At 45.6% G+C, this 19,264-nt stretch overlaps 1 long non-coding RNA gene across 1 annotated transcript in view; it reads left to right on the top strand.

Moving 5' to 3' along the window:
• LOC144144149 (uncharacterized) overlaps positions 1-19,264 on the top strand; it is an 86,983-nt gene that overhangs the window by 13,768 nt on the left and 53,951 nt on the right. The gene's annotated exons all lie outside the window — the stretch shown is intronic.

Here is a 19,264-nt window from a genome sequence, read left to right as displayed (position 1 = left end):
ACTGCTGCTTCTTTAAATTATTCCAGCACTTCTTCGGCTGCACCGCATCCCGTTTTGTAATGCCGAACACGGAGTTGGTCTTTTGCCACTTCTTCTCAACAAGTGGCCGTCGCTGCGACTGACGCCATGTCAATCTTCTCGCACTCTAAACGGCTCCTGCGCTGTATTACCAGTGAAGTCAAAAGTGCCTTCTCATCAACTGTGCCCTGTGGTGTGACTTCACCACGCTTTTTGCTCTTGGATCTCGCTCATTTCAACACTAGATCTGAACAAGGGGAGAGATCCCAGTTGGGCTGACGTCATGTTTGACACCCAAACGCTAAAACAGCGTTGCGAATGCTTGACCCAGTGCTACACTTAGGGCTACGGCTTGCGTCGGGTGCTTTTCGCACTAGCCCTGTCGAGAGTCTGTATGTCGAGTGTAATAAGTGGAGCCTTGAGAACCAACGGACGTACATAGACTTACTTTATGCTTTTAAACTTTCATCGCTGAATAACCATCCTTTTTATCCTGTCTTTAACGACACATCCACATCTGTGCTTTTTGTAAATCGCCCATCCGTTCCTCTGCCCTTTTCACTTGGAGTGAGAGAGCGAGCCTCGGATCTCAGCGCTTCATTTTTAGATGGGTACAGATCATCCTTTTCAGACATTTTACCTCCTTGGAAAGTTCGTCCTGTGTCCTCCGAGCTTTCTTTTATGAAACTTGACAAAAATCGGGTACCTCGAGCTGCAATACTGCAGCACTTTCTGTCGGCAGTTTACATACCCACTTGCAGAATTTTACAGTGACGCGTCTAAAACCTCCACTATGGTCTCCTGCGCTGCTCGTGGTCCGAATTTCAGTGCAGCCAGAACCATGAGCGTCCACACAATTTTTTCAGCAGAAGCATATGGAATTTTACTGATTGTACGACACATACTTGAAAATCAAATTCCGAAGTCTATCATCTACACAGATTCCTTGAGTGTTGTTCGCGCACTGTCATCGCATACACGCCCCAAAAACCACATATTTAATCTTGTATTTAACACTATCATGTCTGTGTATGCGCAGAAGCATCAGCTGCTCCTCTGCTGGGTCCCAGGACGCGCTGGGATTGCTGGGAACGAGTTGGCAGATGAGAGGGCCGCTGCTGCTGCACTCAGGAACACTGTAGACATAACAACGATACCCTACACAGACCTCAAGCCACACATAAGACAACACCTGCGCAGAACATGGCAAACACACTGGGACGAACAGACAGACAACAAACTACATGTAATAAAGCCACACTTGGGACGGTACACAGCTGACTCACACAACAGACACACGGAAGTCGCCTTGGGTAGGCTGCGGATAGGGCACACCCATGCAACGCACTCGTATCTGCTGACGGTATCTTCTAGACCCCAGTGCAGCAGGTGCGGAGAGGCCCTATCCGTAGTGCACATACTAATCACATGCAAGGCACTTCACACAACACGACACAAACACTTCAGAGAACTCTACAGACAACATATTCCCCTACATCCATCGCTGTTTCTAGGTGACGATGCCATGGTTTCCGTGAAACGTGTGTTTGAGTACTTGTCAGACGTAAAGTTTTTAAACCTCATTTCCTATTACGCATAATCAAATCTGTCTGGCCCTATACACCAGCCATCACCATTGCCCTTAATTGATTTTATTGTTATTCTGGCTTTAGTAGCCACTATTTTCTTATAGATACTTTTGTTTGGCGCTCTTTGCCCCAGGTGGCCTTGCGCCAAAAAACTCCAACCATCATCATACACCCAAACGCGCACAAGTCAAGGATGCCTGCGCCCAGGCTGCTAGATGAAATTTCCAATATGCAGATAACCTCCTTACAACAGACCTTGATATAGTGAACATGATTTCAGCCTACTGTAAAAGAAGCATGAACTGCTATTGAAATACTGTTGCTACAGACTGACGGAATCATGTGCGAAGTCTGTTATAACGAGAGTTCAGACTTTTCAACTGTTAAAAACAAAACAATCAGTATAAGTATGCCGGTCATTTTTCAGGATAGTTACATCTCAAACAGGTTGGTAATTACAGCCCACAAACCTTTAGAATGACTGGGGTTTTCCAGCGTTTTTCACCCTCCCGTGACGCTGTGAAGTACATCACGGAATATTTATTTATTTATTTATTATACCTTACAGGCCCATTGAAGAGCATTGAGTAAGGGGGGTTACATTTTTGAAAAACAAAAAACAAAAAAATAGAGGGGAAAAAGAAGAAAAGACAAGTACACAATGTAAAGTTTGGGTAATCAGCTTGAGGGGGCACATGGGTCTTTGATCAAAAACTTTATTTTTGCAGTTGTGATGATGAAAATTGGGGGGCACATGTAGTTGCTGGAGGGATGCAGCTAAACAGGGGACCAGTGAACTGTGCACAAATCAAAGAGTGCAATAAGACTAACATTATCGTTCTATCTGGTCTGTAGCAGAAGTTGCGACCATTTGAAGTTTGGGCTTTAAAGGTGGCAACCAGAAAAACCGGCTTTGCCTTCCAGGCCCAAACTTCCAGGGCCAGGAACGCTTTTGAAAAATCAAGGAAAAGGCAGTCTGTTTGTTGGTTAGCATTCATGTCAATTGTAAATTCCAGCAGTTGTGTATCACATGACAGGCCTTTTCTAAAACCATGCTGATGGACGAAAAAAAAAGTTGTTAGATACAATAATGTTGTCCAGTAATTTACAGCACATGCACGTCAAAGAAATCCGGCGATAATTTTCGGGTGCGTGTTTGTTATTGGATTTGAAAATGGGAACAACCTTGGCGATTTTCCAGTCGGCAGGTAACTGACCTGATGTCAATGATTTACTGAAAATATGGAACAGAATTTGACTAGAGATGTGCACAGTGTTCTTTAATATTTTTGAGTTGATGTTATCGACACCAGATGAAGTGGAGACTTTAAGACTGTCGATTAGTGAAGCGATGCCTTCAGGAGTAATATTAATTGGCTGCATATATCTGTAATTGGATTCGGGAACCATGGGTATGGTGGAATGATCTTCCTGAGTGAATACCCACGAGAAGAAATGGTTGAATGCATGCGTACATGCATGTTCCTGAAGGGGAACACCGTTGTCACCATGTAATACAATGTCATTATTAGAACGATTATTTGAAATTGTCTTCCAAAACATTCTGGGGTTATTTTTTAACAGCAAAGGTAAATCCTCAGAAAAGTATTGTTATAATCGCATATTTTTTTAATGATGGCACCGGGAAATTTTAAAGGAGTGTGAAATGTAAAGTGAAGGAGCTTATGATCGCTGAACCTATCGATGTATGATACGGATCCTATGCTTTCCGGTGCAGTGGTTAATACAAGATCTAAGATGTTAGACCCTCGAGTGTGTTTGTCTATAACTTGAACAAGATTGAAGTCTAGGGTTAAGTTAATGAATTCGGTTGAAGTTCTACAGGGGGCTGAGAGGAGTGACCAATCAATAAGAGGGAAATTAAAGTCCCCGAAAAGGTAGACTATATCAGCAGGGCATTGTTTCAAGGCACAAGATGTACTTTCACGCAGTTCCTTCAAGAAGGATGGATCGGAGTCAGGTGGACGGTAGCAGGCGCCTATTAAGACCTTAGCGGATGCCGTCACGCATGCAGCCCAAGTTATTTCAACCGAAGCATTCGTTTCAATGGAAAACGACGATATCCCGTTTCTAACTGCGAGCAGAACACCACCACCTCTCCTGTGTGTTCTATCGTATCTATAAACGCTGTAGTTCCTCTTTTTAAAAAGTTCGCTATCACTGATGTCAGAATGTAACAAAGTTTCAGTTAGCACCAAGATGTCGCTATTACTGTCGTCCAAGTAAGAGCATAACTGGTCGCGTTTAGGAAGTAAGCTTCGAATGTTAGTGTGCGTAACTGATAACGACGGCAATTCTTTAGTTGAGTGGTTCTTAGGTCGCAAAGGGTGGATGCCTGTCCTTAGCTATATGTTCGAAGCGATAACAGTATCAGTTACTGGGTCATATGTGTAGGTTTTATTGTCCATGTGCATTCTATCCACCGATAGTGGTAGGGGGCGGCCTATGTGTAAGGGCTAGCGCGATTGCCGCCTCTTCCGCCTCAGCGGGTCGGATGGTGCGGACTGTTAGGGATTTAAGAGGAGGAGTGTAGGATGGTTGATTACTGCGACAGCGTATGCGTCCTGCCGTCGATAGCAAGCTGCGTCCATGTAAACCGTAGTGGGGTGGACGGGGTATTTCTCTGTAAGAGCTTGTGCCCGTTGTTCCGTACGCTGCTTGTTGAAAATAGGGTGATATTGCGCGGTAAAGGGCGGATAGTGAGGGAGCCATGAATGTCGGCTGGTGCCGGGAGCCTGTCGTCACAGAGAATAGGGGCCTTAAGGTTAAGAGTAACAAGGAGAGTGTGACTGGGGGGGGTGGATGAGAGCCTATTTAGCTGACCGATGAGGTGGGCAGCAATCCTGCGGATGAGGGCGATCGTCTGATTCACCCGAGAAGTCAGCTGTGCTAGGTACTTAATGTTTGCACAATTGCGCTGTATGCAGAGCCCAAGTATTTTCAAGACTGCCACTTGGGGAACATCCCTACCATCAATCCGGACCTCAATGGTGGGTGTCTGGGCTGGGTTGCCGGTTGATTTGGCGGGGAGGATTAAAAGCTCAGATTTTTCAGGTGAGCATCCAAGCCCAACTTCGCGAGCGGCGGCGGTAACTAAGTCAGCTCCCTGCTAGAGAACCTCCTCGATTTGAGAGTCGCTGCCTCTGGTGGTCCACAGCGTAATATTAATTTCACGAGCTTACTGGAAGGTGGATTAGGGCAACGTTAAATAGGAGCGGGAATAATACTGCGCCTTGAGGCGTGCCAATGGTTGGGAGATGGATAGTGTCCGATTGTAGGTCACTCAGCTGAATAACAGCTGTGCGGTTCGAAAGGAAGTTACGGATATAGTTGTATGTGTGGCGACCCGGAGCCAAAGTGGCAACGTTACACAAAATAGCCTGGTGTGATACGCGATCAAAAGCTTTCTGAAGATCAAGTGCCAAAATGGCTCAATTATCTACCTTTGAAGGGGCAGCGATAATTCCGTATTTTAATTGCAGGAGTATATCTTCGGTTTCCGCATCATGGGAAGTGTTGTCCAGTTTTTTGCAAATCGCTTGTTAGCCCTACGGGAACCGCAGCACGTGTAGTGACTGCCATAATCTTTGTCTCAGCCTTATAAATTGGCGTAAACCTTTCTCCTCCTTACATAAAGGTGTTGTGCCACCAAATTTTAAGTCTGTAAAAAGCCTGCTGTAGGCTTCCTCTGCATGCAAGGACCCTCAACACGAAGTGCTGGGTACAGCAAGCGCTTAATATATATTTTAATTCGCTTCTAAAAATTACCTAAATGCTCTTCTGGAAATCGGGACCCATCGCTAGCGCCACTAACCATGACGTCAGTGAATTGCCAGCGCAGCAAAGTTTGTGACGTCATACAACGCTAGCGACTCGAGCGACGTGAACGTGAACTCCAGTTACCACAGTTTGTTTGGTCGCTTGGTCGTATCGACACACTATACCGATACGACGACGACGAGTCGTTAAAACATCGGCCAACTGCCGAATTGCCAGACCGCGTTGTCACACCACGCCGACGGCGACACAAACACGTCGGCCGATGGAAAGTCGCCGTAGTGTGACTGACTCGCCGACCGAAGACGCCAACAAAACCAGTCGCCTGACTGGTCGCACGACGCGTCGTCAATCGACCGAGAAGCGAAAACTGCGCCCCGACAACATTCGTGCCGCAATGAACGCGGCTCTATTTTGTTAATTTCTGGAGGGTAATAAACTCAGTAAGTTCCATGAAGCCCATACAACTCAACACTAGCGCTAATGCGATCCGTATTTTGGCGTTCGACGCTTCGGCCGTGCTCTTCGGCGACGCCGCTACCCCGGAATGCATGTGCGATCGGCTCGCCTGTAGAAAATATAAGGTCAGTTTCGTGCAGAAGAACAGTTACGTAGGGTAATTTGGGTAATAAGAGATCAGTATCGGCAAAGGTTTTTAACGTAAAACGTAAAACCAAAGTACGGCAAGCACTATCCCTTCAGTGCAAAATCGCAGTCGCAGCCGGGCACACTTATTTTTGCGAGCGCTTTCGCAGAAGAGCAGAGTTGATGGCGATAAGCTGTCGCAGGGGCTTCGTGGAACCTTGCTGCGCAAGCGCTATTTAAAAAATGTGAGTTTACAAGCCAGGAATTCTGTAAACTAGCTAGTGAACACCGACGTACGACTCCAAGGATGGGCCTCCATCTAGTACACCGGCTATATCGCGGAGTGGAATCGTTTGTTCGCTGGCTCAGTGGTCTCGCGCGTTCCGCCCATCCGGTCAACCTTAACGGTTCGATTCGCGGCGGGGGCAGCTTTTTTTTTTTTTTTGAGCGTTTTTTTAGCATTTGTATGGTTTGCAAATCCATGGTTTTCATTTGTCTGCATCCGAGGATGCAGACAAAGAATCCGCGTCGGAGCTGTCGCGGCTTGACGTGACGAGTCGGCGTGTTTACTTCCGTGGTGAAGCACGTATGTGGGGGAGCAGACGCCGCAGTAAAGTCGCAACGTACCGCAGCGCCGCCGTGGCAGAGCCTCCTCGCAACACTGTGACGTCACTGCTTGAATCGGCGCCCAGAAACCGAAACCGAATCCTGTTCACATGAATCGTGCGATAATAAATTTTTCACTCAGAATATGTGCGTGTGAGAGCATGTATCATGCTTTCTAACGAATTATAAAACGTTTGCAACAGAGAATGCACAAGCAACAAGTTTGGTGGCACAACACCTTTAAAACAGATTTCCTTTTTTGTTGTTTGATCCTGTTTACAGTAAGCACTATTTTTTGTAGAGAAAAGGAACTGCCACCTGAAGAAAACCACCTCTGCTTCAAAAATGCACTGATCAAGATTAGTATCATACTACAATGAGAACATATAAATGTTAAATTGTAAAAAATTAGCCATATACACAAATAACTAATAAAGTGTGCCGCTGTGCAAATTGGTTTTCAATACATAAACAAAGGAGTGCTTCAAAGAGAAAGGACAAGAAAAAGGGCAGGTGTGTTTTCTGGTCTGTTTCACTACAACCTAAATGATGTTTTGGCTCTCAGGAAGATTAAGTACACTATTTATATGGTACTAGGAAGTGTCCAAGCAGCATTTATGACTCGCCCCGTCTTTCTAAGAGCATTAGTGACAGTTTCTCTCTTGCTGATCGAAGAAAGAAGTGAAATGCACTGAAAGCATCAAATCTGCATTCGCACCATTCAGTTGCATGGTCTGGCTCATTAACAAGGAACCACACGACAAACAGACATGCTCGCACGTCAGCTCAGAGTTGCGTATCGAGAAATTCTGGGCGAGCTAGAGAAGCTTGCCAGTCAACACAGGTCTTGTACTTAAACATCAGCAAAGCATGCGTTATGGGACAAACCAACGACGACAGAAATAGCTACCTTCATACTGGGCAAGTGTTCGAACCACTGTGGCGTGTTAACGCCGCGATCAGAAAGTTGCCACGCCAGCTTGACAGCCCTGGCACGAATCGTGTGTGTCAGTCCGGCCCACAATTGAAGACTTCTGCGTTATTACCGTGATTTGTGGCAGCCAGATTGGTGGGATCGGCCCATGGATGATCGGTCAGAAGCAGTGACAAGCAGCCATGTTGACCCTCTGAACGCTTGAAAGTACCGTATAAACCGGAATATAGGTCGAGTTTTTTTCCGACAAAATCCGCACAAAAGTCACTCGTCGTCTTATATAGCGGTCATTGGCAGAATGTAAATCGTTGTCTGGCAACAATATGCAAGCGCAGTCCGTCGCCATCGCCATTCGTGTCAGACTGTTCTCTCGCACCATCAGGCCTTTATTTGATTTCGTTTTTCTCTAATTTTTCGTCTTTTACTCGTTTATTGTGCGTGCGTACATTTCTGTACGTCTCGGTTCCGAGATGAGTGGCGGCTGTCGGCGCCAGTTCACCGTGGCGTTTAAGCTGATGGCGATTGAGTCTCCGAGCAGAATGGGAACATGGCGGCGCAACGCCAGTTAGGCGTTTCGGAGGAAAGTGTGTGGTACTGGCGGAGCCAGAGAGCTAAGCTGTGCGCGTGCAACCCCCGAAACCGATCGTTCCGTGGACGTCAAGCGGTGCACCCCGAGTTGGAGAACAAAGTGGCAGACTTCGTCCGGGAACTTCGTCCGGGAACTTCGCTCACGATCGCTCCGGAGGCCATGCACGGACGTGCTCCACGAACTGTACAATGAGTGGATAGCCGGCGACAACAAAAAGACCTATACGGGCCGGTTACGACCGTGTCAAGCTGGGTGTCCTCTGGGCAGTCGCTACCCGACGACATGGTTACACGAGCGTTCAGGAAGTGCTCCATCAGCAACGCGCCTGATGGCATGGAAGATGACAGTGCAAAGCAGTCATCCGTGGACGACTCTGAGAGCTCGGACGAGTGACTTCGGCAGGCATAGTGAGTGGCAGTGACGGATGGGCGTCGAAAATAAATATAGACATTGTGAGTGCGCTTCTGTGCCGAATTATTTTTTTTGTCAACTTTTCCCACCTCAAGGTTGGGGGTCGACCTATAATCCGGTTTATACGGTATGTGTAAACATATAAAAAAGTGTTTCTGACTGCACCTAGATAATGCTATATCGGTGGTGGGTATAGCACTTCATAGGTTGTATTCACTGGTGTGGCCCACAAGTGGGCAACCCTGTGTGTGTGCCGCCATGTATGTGCCACAGTGTCTGTGCTACGACGGGTTCCATGAGATTGCGGTAATGGACCTTTTTCTATTAGCAATCTGTGCATGCGCAGGCTGGTAATCCACCATTCTAGGCAGTCGCCTCGGGCAAAACAAACAAAAGGGTGCCCCCTCCACTTGTTGCTGGGGTAGCGGCTATGCTTTCTAGTGCTGCACGTTTTTATTTCTTCATTTTCAACAGCGTGTGGTGAGTTGTGTGCGCACACAAAGAAGGCTTTCAAAGGAAAGGGATGAAGACTTGAGGTTGACCACAGTGTAAGCACATGGCTACCAGCAAGGGGGTGAGCGGTGCAAGCCTGGCACAACTCAGGAGATGGCATCACGTGCACTGGCTTCATTTATTGTAAATATAGAATATAAATATAAATCGGCGTGTGCATAAAGCATTTCTTCGAAGCAATATTTGGTTTTTGTTTTCAACTGTGCATTAAATGGCACTTGTGTCAACATCCATAGTCACGGGCGACTGCAGCGTTGCCTCTTGCATGCCGTGTCGCTTTCGTTCATAGCCGCAGTTTCATTCTCCAGTGATGCAAAGTTCTTGAGGGCAAGGAGAGCACCACCACGTAATTTGAGTGCAATTAATAGGTCTTCTGTTAATACTAAGGCCGACAATCGGGTTGAAGTGATGCAGACGATATGCGCCGAGGTTTTCTTTTTTCTGCGATGTGTGGGCACAATGCGCAGGCACAGATGTGGTGGTTTCCAGTGTTGTCGGGTGAAGAAATCTCCCTCTGAACTTTTCAGTGAATACCATCTATTGGGTTGCAGTGCAGTATTTCTGAAAGGTTCTTCACTGCTATTGTGACCAATTTTTTAGAGCAGTCATGGTTGCTAAGATGGTAGTCGTGAGAAGCTGAATCACTGTTCCAGAGGAGGCTGGAACAACTGCGCTATTGCTCCGCTTGTTCCCAGGCTTGGGTTGCGGCATCAGTGTCCCGACAGCACCACACCTAGCTTTGGAGTTTGAAGTTTGGGCCTAGAAAATGGGAACCAGGAAAACTGGTGTTGCCGTCCAGGCCCAAACTTCAAACAGCTGTCACTTCTGCTGCAGACCATATATACCGTATTTATTCGAATCTAGGCCGGCCCCGATTCTAAGCCGACCCCCGACAGTCCGAAGCCACGAAAAAAAAAAACACTTACCTCGAATGTAGGCCAAAGAAAAATGCGAGGTAAGCGTTTGCAAAAAGAAAACACATTTATTGAACATGAAGATGTGGTGCTGGAACTCGGATCAGTTTCTCTTCAAAATCACCGGGTAACTTCTGGGCGATTGAGGTTGATGACGGAGGCTAAAGCCGAAGCGCTTCATGAATTTCTGTAGCCAGCCCCGACTGGCTTTGAAGTGTGCCCGCGATAAGCCTCGTTCTCTTGAAAGCTCCCTTGCTTTTGCCTGGAGCACTTCCGTCGTTACTGGAAGGGCAGCTGCTCGCTGCGTCCGAACGAAGTCAGCCAATGCCATCTCCATTTCGTGGTGACGGCCTTCTCGTGGTCCGGTGAAGGCCATCCTTGTTGCGGCGCACTCAAATATCCTCTCCCGTTGCATCCTCCAATGGCGCGCATTTTTTTTCATCCATGCCGAAGTCCCGCCCGGCTTGAACGTTCGACGACAACTCCGCGGCTAAAACAACTTTTCTTGTAAAAGCGGCAATATAATGGCACCGCTTGTTTGGTGCCATTGCGCTGTCAAAAACAACGTTACTAGAGTAACGTTGGTCAAAACCAAATGCCACACCGCACGCAGGTCACTATCCGCACAGTTCAAAATGGCGGCATCGCTATGGCCCCTTAAGTGGCTACTGGCTCGTCTAGTAATGGCTACAATACTTTTCTGGGTGGCGCTAGCTGCGCGCCACTTCCCTCAATTTCACTTGGAAATTGGCGCGTGTTTCAAAATCCTCGAATCCAAGCCCACCCTGGAGTTTGATATATGAGTATTTGATATATGAGTATGAGTCATGAGTATTTAAAAAAACAATCGGCTTAGATTTGAATAAATACGGTAATGATAATGTTCGTCTTTTGGCAGTCAGTCCTTGATTTGTGCACAGTTCACCGGTACCTTGTTCAGCTGCATCCCTCCTGCAGTTTTTTTACAAACACTGTAAAAAATCAAACATAAAAGCCAAATAAAGTTGAATATAGTTGTTTTACACAGAAACAAACTTTATATCTACAATTTCAATGAGAAACCACATGCATCCCCCAATTTTTATCGTCCTAACTGTAAAAACCATGTTTTTTTGTTTTTGGTTTAAGACCAGTGTGCCACCTTAGAAAAAAAGAATTTGAGGATTTTGGTAGACAGCCCGGTAAAAGACCTCCCAAAAGCAAAGATTGAGGTGTGTTTCCACCATACTACTCTAGGGTGCTGGTGGCAACTGCCCTGGATGAACCTCTTTTAAACTTTATTTCAGGAAATGAGTGAAGATCAACCCCCTTTTACGATGGGGCGCTACGTGAATGGTTCATTTTTAGCCACTAGATTCAAATGTGATGTCTTCATCTTTTCTCTAAGGGGTTTTGGCACCTTCCCTCTAAGGGTGCTTGACCTTGACTTGTGACAGCCACGCAGCACTTTTCATTTGTAACATCATGGCAATTTGCAGTCCCACTTCCAGTTTGGTTCCTCCTACTGTGTACTGTGGAGTACAGATTACTGGGTGGTAGTAACGTCACCAGCAAGCAGTCCTCTAGCTCCCGCGTTGCTGTTCATCTATACCGTCCAGCCACACGCCTGGTTGACGAGAAAGTACAGTGGCTACTAAGACTCCCAACCCTTAATTTTGTCCATTTGCTGTATTCTTCGTCTCTGTTCGGCTGCGTGGGAAGGTTCAGCCGCAACTGCTGCGCTCTTCTATTGCTCCGTCTCCTATCCAGACAGTTCCTCTCCACAGTTATGTGCAAATCTGTGGTTGTTGTCAGTTTCATCATTGCTCTCTGTTACTTGTTCTGTCATGTGTTCATTAGTTGCTGTAATTGCAAGGAAAAAAAACGTGCACGCTTTTCTCTTACGACAATAATGGCTTTTTTTTTAACGTTTATTGAAATGTAGAAAAAACACCCGGGGGTCTCTTGCTAGTGCGTCAGACCCCCTTAGGGGTAGCGATTAGTTACAGTTCACGACAGGTATGGGTGGGAAATAGCAAGGGAAAAATAGTGGGTTGGGATATGAAATGCAGGAGAGTGTCCCACACTGCCTTCGCTAAATTAGGTGGGTAGGAGGGACGCAAGAGATCATTTAAGGAATTCGGTCGTAAGTTAGCGGAAAGGGTGTCTAGGAGAACCTGTCTTTCAGTTTAACTGAAAGTTTTCTCGTGAGGGATTCCTTGCTTGATTGTCATCTGAGCTTGGACGTTGCCTGTTTGAGCTATCACTTTTACTTGCACGCAGTTTGGACTTTTGATCGCAGTGGCTTTGAAACTTCGCCGCTTGATTTTGCTTGACGAAAGCTTCGCGTTCAACTGTCGTCGTCATTAGATTGTGAGGTGCACTATTTTTGTCTAATTTTGTATGTCGATGCACCGCTATCCAGATTCAAACTGCTTCGACCATGTTGCAATGGTGTCACGGAAGAGATGTTGGTTTCACACTGCGAGGGTCCTGATTTGTTTCTGACTGCAGGAAGCGTTTTTTTTTTTCTGCACTTCTTTACCCACGATTATTATCATTGTCAGAGAAAGTTGGCTTTTCTGCAATGCCTTTTTGGCATGGCATATTCCACTAGTGAGACATAGAAAGTTTTGCTTTAAAATCGGGGGTCTTCAAGCACTTTTGGCCCAGTGAGTAGCATTCTGCACGTATTTGTAACCATACAATACTGAGTTAGCACTCTTCGATCCTTCCTGTCTTGTGCCAGCAGTCTCGTCATCCAACGCATGAAAGTGCCCTCGACTTTTGTTTGCACTTTTCACTTATGCCTGACCCAATAACTTTTGTTGATTTCCAGTGTTGCGCATGTCACATTTTCATTCAGGGTCACCTTGGGGCAGATAAGTGCGTGTGTGTATTTTTATCAAGCGGTTTTAGCCACGGAGCATGCTGAGCAGCATTATGGTGCCTTGTTGCTTGTCCAGCAAGTGATGTGATGCCATGCCAATAAACATTCTTCAGTGTTTGTGACGACTTTGGTGTTTTCTTGGCTTCACTTTCATATAGTGAGAGTTGCTATCCATCAAGAAGCATACACTTACAAATGTTAGGTATTATTATTTTTTCTTGGAGGTGACATTTACAAAGTTTTCTTGGCAACACAGCATAACATCAAAACAAATAAAACCAACTAAAATGGCAAATGTGGCATATTTTTAAAAATAATAAACAGTGGAAAAACAACAAAGCACGAGAGAGAGAGCACGAAAAGTGACAGCACTGCCTGTTTGTACTGTTTTGTTGTTTTCGTGCTAAATATTTTCAAATAAATAAATATGCAAGGAATGCAGTTGAAGTAGGGTAACTTTTTATTCGAGCTTATCTCTTGGACATACAAGAACATTTCTTGAATCGATAGCTGGAATGCTGGATGCAATTTTCGATATTGGGCATGCACTGGATTCTCGGAGGGACACAACAGTACATTTGTTCAATTCTTATTTGCAATTTGCAATTGCATTGTGCAGTTTAACCCGTACAAAACATTTGGCCAAAGTCCAAAGCATTGGTTTAGGTAGAAAAAAAAATGCCTGTGTGCCAGGATTTCGAAGCATGTCAAAGATTTATAAGTGGCCTGACTTAACCTATAGCCCTCCACTGCAGTACCCCTCCTAGCTGGCCCAAGCTATGCTGAGCTTTTCCACGTGAAACCTAAAAAGTTGAATTTTGATGTTTACAGCTACGCTGTCAGTGATGGAACTGGCATTTTACCTCTTGGAGCACCGGTTGGAGCAGGCAAAATTCCAGTTTGGAGCAGCCATAAGCAACTTTGGAGTTGATGCCAAAATATGCTTCTATACAGTTAAGAGTGAAAGTATTCACAAACAAACCGTTAAAGCTTCCAATATTTATTAGCAAAGGTAAATAAGACTAACTCTACAATCATAACAAGACTAGTACACACACACACACAAAAACTGCTTATATGGAAAGTTTACATAAAATGCAAAAACCATCTAGGCTTTAAGCTGAGCATTTACCCAGACAATAAAGAACTTCAGCAAGCTAAATAAAAACCTGATGGGAAACTCTAGACAGAGCAAGATTACTGTAGTCTAGCGTCACCTACAAAAAGACAAAAATGCGCTGCTGTAAAGATTCTTAAAACTAGTGAAAACACATGGTATTGAAAATGAGTGACGGGTTCAAAGCTGTCAATTCCTATGGACAGTACATGCCACCGCGTACAGTCGGTATGTGGTCGAAGTGATCACTCATGATTCACGATATTTTGCACTGAAAACTACAACGCCTTGCCACGTGTACTTTTTTTTGAAGCTTCAAGCTTGTGGAGAGCATCTGCAAGCCTTGCTTGCCCTTCTTTGAGTAATGCTTGGCCACTAGCAATGTCAGCGAAAGCTTGTGACTTCATGCCTTTTGCAATGAGGGCTTCAGCATTGGTCAGCATTTTTTTAGCCAAATGAATTTCTGTGTTTGGGTCTTGCTTTTGCTGCGGCTTTGTTGAACTGCAGTTGCTGCCAAGTTTGCTTCTCTTAGCTGCGTGCTCGTCTTCTCTGGCAATTCGCTCTATGTAGCGCTTATGCGACTGCTTGGCCGCCTTCATCATGTCCGCTTTGATCGGAATTGTGGCTACGTCCCGGTTGTACCTTTTGGAAAATGACTGAATAGCACGAAGACCATTTATGCTCTCAATTGAAAGGTTGCTCCTCTCTAGCAGCAGCCGGCGATTTTCACTAAATCACCTTTCAACATCAGCATTTCCGTGCGACAGGCACAGCAAAGACTTCACGAGCTTCCCTAGCAAAGGGTACCTTGGACCACTGTTTTTTCCCCGCAGAAAAAAGATGGGTTGCCAGGCAACATCAATGCGTTCACCAGGGTCATACTGAAGCTTCTCCGTAGAAACGAGCGCCAACTCATCCATTAAAGCTGACATCTCTTGAGGTGGTATCACTTGAGGAACGTGTTGCGCCAAATTTCGGAACGCTACAACAGAACTTTCTTCATGAATGATGTCTGGTCGGAGTTACCTGAGATCCCTCAAGACAATGTTGTCGAGTGGCAGGGTTGATAGCAGGTAGGTTGCACACTTTATGTAAAAGCTCCTTGCTCCAAGTCTGAACAGTTTTTTCTCTTCAGCTGACCACTCTGCGATGACTTTTTCTGTGTCACCCCCAATCTCGACGACTTGCTTCCAGTTGCTTGAACATTCAACATCAACAGATTTTAGCTCTTCCCCAGTGAGGTCCCGGTAGGCTTCAGTGCGCACAAACCGACCAAGAACTTTCTTGGAGAGCTTCACCATTTCTTCGTACAAAACATGAACAAGCGGCTCAGAACGCTGGAAAAATTCCAAAAAGCCAACAAACAAGTCCGCCACGTTTCGCAAAAACAGTGCCGCGGCAAGAAGGTCTTTCTTGCTGAGGTTTTCACGAAGGCGCTTATAGACTGTACCAGCAGCACGAGGTCCTTGCTGCACATCTAAGACCATCGACTTCAGTGCAGGATACTGTTCGATGAAACGGTCCAGGGCAGGACCCAGACTCAACCACCGTGAGCTTACATGCCGGAGAAAGACAGATTCAGGCAGACCAAGGCATCTCTGGTTTTCTTTCAAAACTGCGCTTTGCACCGCAGAGTTTTTGAAAAAGTGATAAGCGTCCATCAAAGTTGACTCCACATTGTTGCCAAAAGCTTCGATTCCTTTTGCAAAAGTGTTATGAATTTTGTGCAAACTGCACTCTCCAATGTTGAGCAGCGTTGGGTTTACATCATGCTTGAGCTTCTTTTTTAAACTTTCCATGACGTTTGGGCTGTCACTGTAGCAGCAGAGCATGTTCCTTTGAGGCAGGTCCTGGACAGCTTCCTTCACTCGCGCAAGCAAAACATCTGAGGTTGCAGACCCCAAGTGAAAAGAACGCAAGTGCTCTGCCACAACCTGCTGGCAAACTTCGGAAAAGTACCTGACAATGACGTTTAGCTGCTGGCACCGTTGTTCTGGAAGCGGCGTTTCGTCGATTTCAATGGTATAATGCACGCTTTCCTTGTTAAGTTCATCGACGACTGCTTTCTTGAAATACGGGCCAAGGCCATCGGACACAACGTAGGACACCTTTTTTCTCCCACATTGAAATTCTTTTGCGACTTTAGAGTCTGGAAACATCAGTGGAAAAATGGATGTCGCTGTGTCTCCCCATGAATATGGTACTCCAGCAATGGCTACTGCAAGAACAAAGTATGTTTCTGCCAACGTGGCTCGATCGGCTTCTGAGATTCCCAACCCTGCAGGAAGACAGGACTCCAAAAGAGATTGCGTCGTAGCCGGCTTCTTCAGTGCCCCAAGTTCATCTCTGTGTTGCTTGCAAGCTTCAACATGTTGCTTGTTGTTTGCATGTCGCTTGACAGCACTAACGCCATGATGAGAACAATGAATGACTTTGCTGCAAAAAATGCACGTCGCTTCGTCTTCTTTTGGGCCGGGTCTGCACCACACGGAAATTAAGTCACCATTGGCATCTGTCTCATTTAGCACTTCTGTGTTGAACTTGCTTTTCCGCCCTGAAAAAGAATGTGCGGCACATCAGTACACACAAAAGCTCACTGCTCTGTACATTTGGCTCAACTCTGACTATTTATGTGAGTTTGCAAACAGAAGCGCTATCATTTCAGTCCAAAAAAGTTGCCAGAACTCGTAGATAAACCACCTTGGCCATTTAAAAACAGCGTGGTAATCAAGACATTCAGCATTTTTGCGGCCCTACAACTTCTTTGTCATACTGTAGAAGGAACTATTAAGTGGAAATTTCTGGGAAACCTAACAACTGTAATTGTGCACTGGCATGTTTCCCAGTTTTAAAACCTGCCAAGACACCACACTGCCACAGGGTTCGCACAGGTCCTTGAAAACCTTGAAAACCCTTGAATTTAGAAGTGTCAATTTCAAGGCCTGGAAAGTCCTGGAATATTTAAATGGTCCTTGAAAACCCTTGATTTTTCCTGAGAGAATCAATGGTCCTGTCTTTTCACTAGAATTTAAAGTGTTTGTCATGGATTTTAGGTGTTAACAAATGTGGAGAAACATTGTAACAATCAAGTTTCAGTGTATTGCGTGAAATTACAAGTTTGGTGGGTTTTCATTATTACAAGGCAACATTGAGAGCAGGCACTTGTCAATCCAATCCATATCACGGCACAATCCAGTGAAAGCCAGCTTCTGTTCTCTATCTTGCATCTTCCTTCTAGTCTGTGGACGCTTGCTCATTGCATGTTTGCTGTGCCTCATACGCTCCATCTACGTTTGCTTTTACGTGCAAATGGTGGACGTGTACATAGTTCATACTGCCTTGAAGCAACACTTGCTCGATTTAATTTCAGCTGATACTCTTGCTGACAAAGCAGGAGATGCAGGCAATATTAACCAAGTTTTGAAATCAAACAGCCTCAGAAAAACACAAAGAAAAAAGAAAAACCTCTAAATACCAGCCATGAAATAAAAAAATGAAGCTGGGGGAGCATATACGAACCCGTTAGCACCTATCTAAATGGGCACTAATTTGCTTAGGTATTGTGCAATAAAAAACTTTTGCATTGTGTTGGAAAAGTGATATAATAATCCCATATAAAACATTAGATGGGGACCTTGAAAATGTGTTTTCTAGTCCTTGAAAACCCTTGAATTTTTGCCTTTGAAGCCTGTACGAACCCTGTGCCACCAAAAACAGCTACAAAAATTGCAGAATAGTATAAACACTCATTCCGACGTTTACTCACAACAGCAAACTAAACACACGGTCGCTTTTTTGCGAACAAAAACACTGAGTACAGGCTCTTGCCGCCGTTCCCGCTAGCACAACTGACGCATTTGCCGTTAGAGAGCTTTAGTTAGGCAGTTTTAGCATATCGAAACCGTGTTTACGTTACCATTGAGCGTGTTTACGGGAGTAGACTGCGCAGCGTGAGAGTTACCGTGAACGGTAACTTACCGGCACAGGCTTCACCGTCGCCAGCGCTTCCGGTAACACGGTAAACGGTAATGCAAACACGGTAACGATATGCTAAAACTGCTTAGTGGAAAGCACCACTTTGGTGCACCCTTAGCGTTAGCGGGCCACCTCGAAAACGCCATGCTAAAACTCTGCTAACTGCTGACGTTTACACGCCCGCAATCGCAAATGGAGAACGCCTCGTTATGTTACGTTTACGCCATACTATTGAGTAGAATGTGCGAGACGTTTGGATAACCCGCTGGTGAGCCGTTGAACCCGCATTCTTTTAATCTGATATATATATCATCCCCCCCCCCCCCCCTGAACCGTCTGAAGTTCACCACAACGCGAATCAAACTCTCATACGCCCATTCACAAAAGCATGTCGACATGTGAGCGCCCCACAAACAAGAAAAGGCAAGGACGTAGCTTCGCGGTGAGCGCCGCGTCACGTGCATGATGCAGACACCAGTTTACAGAAAAATGTCCGAACGGACGATTATGAATTTAAATTGCGCATTCATTTCTACCAGTCGCTTGTGCTTTGTGTGCTGGTTCACTGCGACAAAATGCACTGTCACGCGAGCATTAGAGAACAGAGCAAAAGACGCAAAAAAAGTGAGAACGATGAAGACGAGTCGAAAGCTTTACCTCGCATCTTTGAAAGCGCCATCCTGCCACAGGCGCGAATTCAAGTGCCCCAGAGTGGCCACAAAGCCATGAAGAAAGCTGTGGGCGATCGCAGACGAAGGAGGCATGCACAGATGCGCAGACCTGTGCGCAGACACATCGCAGCTAACTCGGCTTACAGGCAGGCTTGACTTGGATCGGTAAATAAAGGCGACGCTAGACACATTTTATTTTCAGTTTCGGTTTTGCACCAGAGAGTTAAAAGTGCTACAACATGCTTCCGAAATGCCACTTCGGCGCACGCTTGGCGCAAAAATTCCTTAAAACGACCATTTGGAGCAGCGTGGAGCAGAATTTCCGTCATGGAGCAGTTTGGCGCAATTGGAGCAGCAGTTCCATCACTGGCTGTGCAATGTATAAGCCTAGCATAATTTACTCTTCAGTATTTTTACTCTATCCAGGTTTTCTGTTTATTACACCACAAAGTTTGCAGCCAGTGTTGAATTGACGAGCGTCAACCAATTCAGGTTGAAAGCACAAAATGCTCTAACAGAAATCGCAGTCTTCACATGTGATCAAATACGTAGGTCTTTAACACTAAACAAGGCCACTGCAGAATGCTAGGAGCGTAAAATATACTCGATGAGGTGCAGTTGGCCAGTGTGTAATTTAAGCAGCATTGTTTTAAGACAAATGGGAATTGGTGAAAG

This window comes from Haemaphysalis longicornis, unplaced genomic scaffold (genome assembly GCF_048455015.1).
Source record: "Haemaphysalis longicornis isolate Haplotype H1 unplaced genomic scaffold, Haemaphysalis longicornis Haplotype H1 scaffold_63, whole genome shotgun sequence".
NCBI classification, from domain to species: domain Eukaryota; kingdom Metazoa; phylum Arthropoda; class Arachnida; order Ixodida; family Ixodidae; genus Haemaphysalis; species Haemaphysalis longicornis.
The sequence above is the reverse complement of the archived record's forward strand: the minus strand, read 5'-3'. Positions and strand labels throughout refer to the sequence as shown.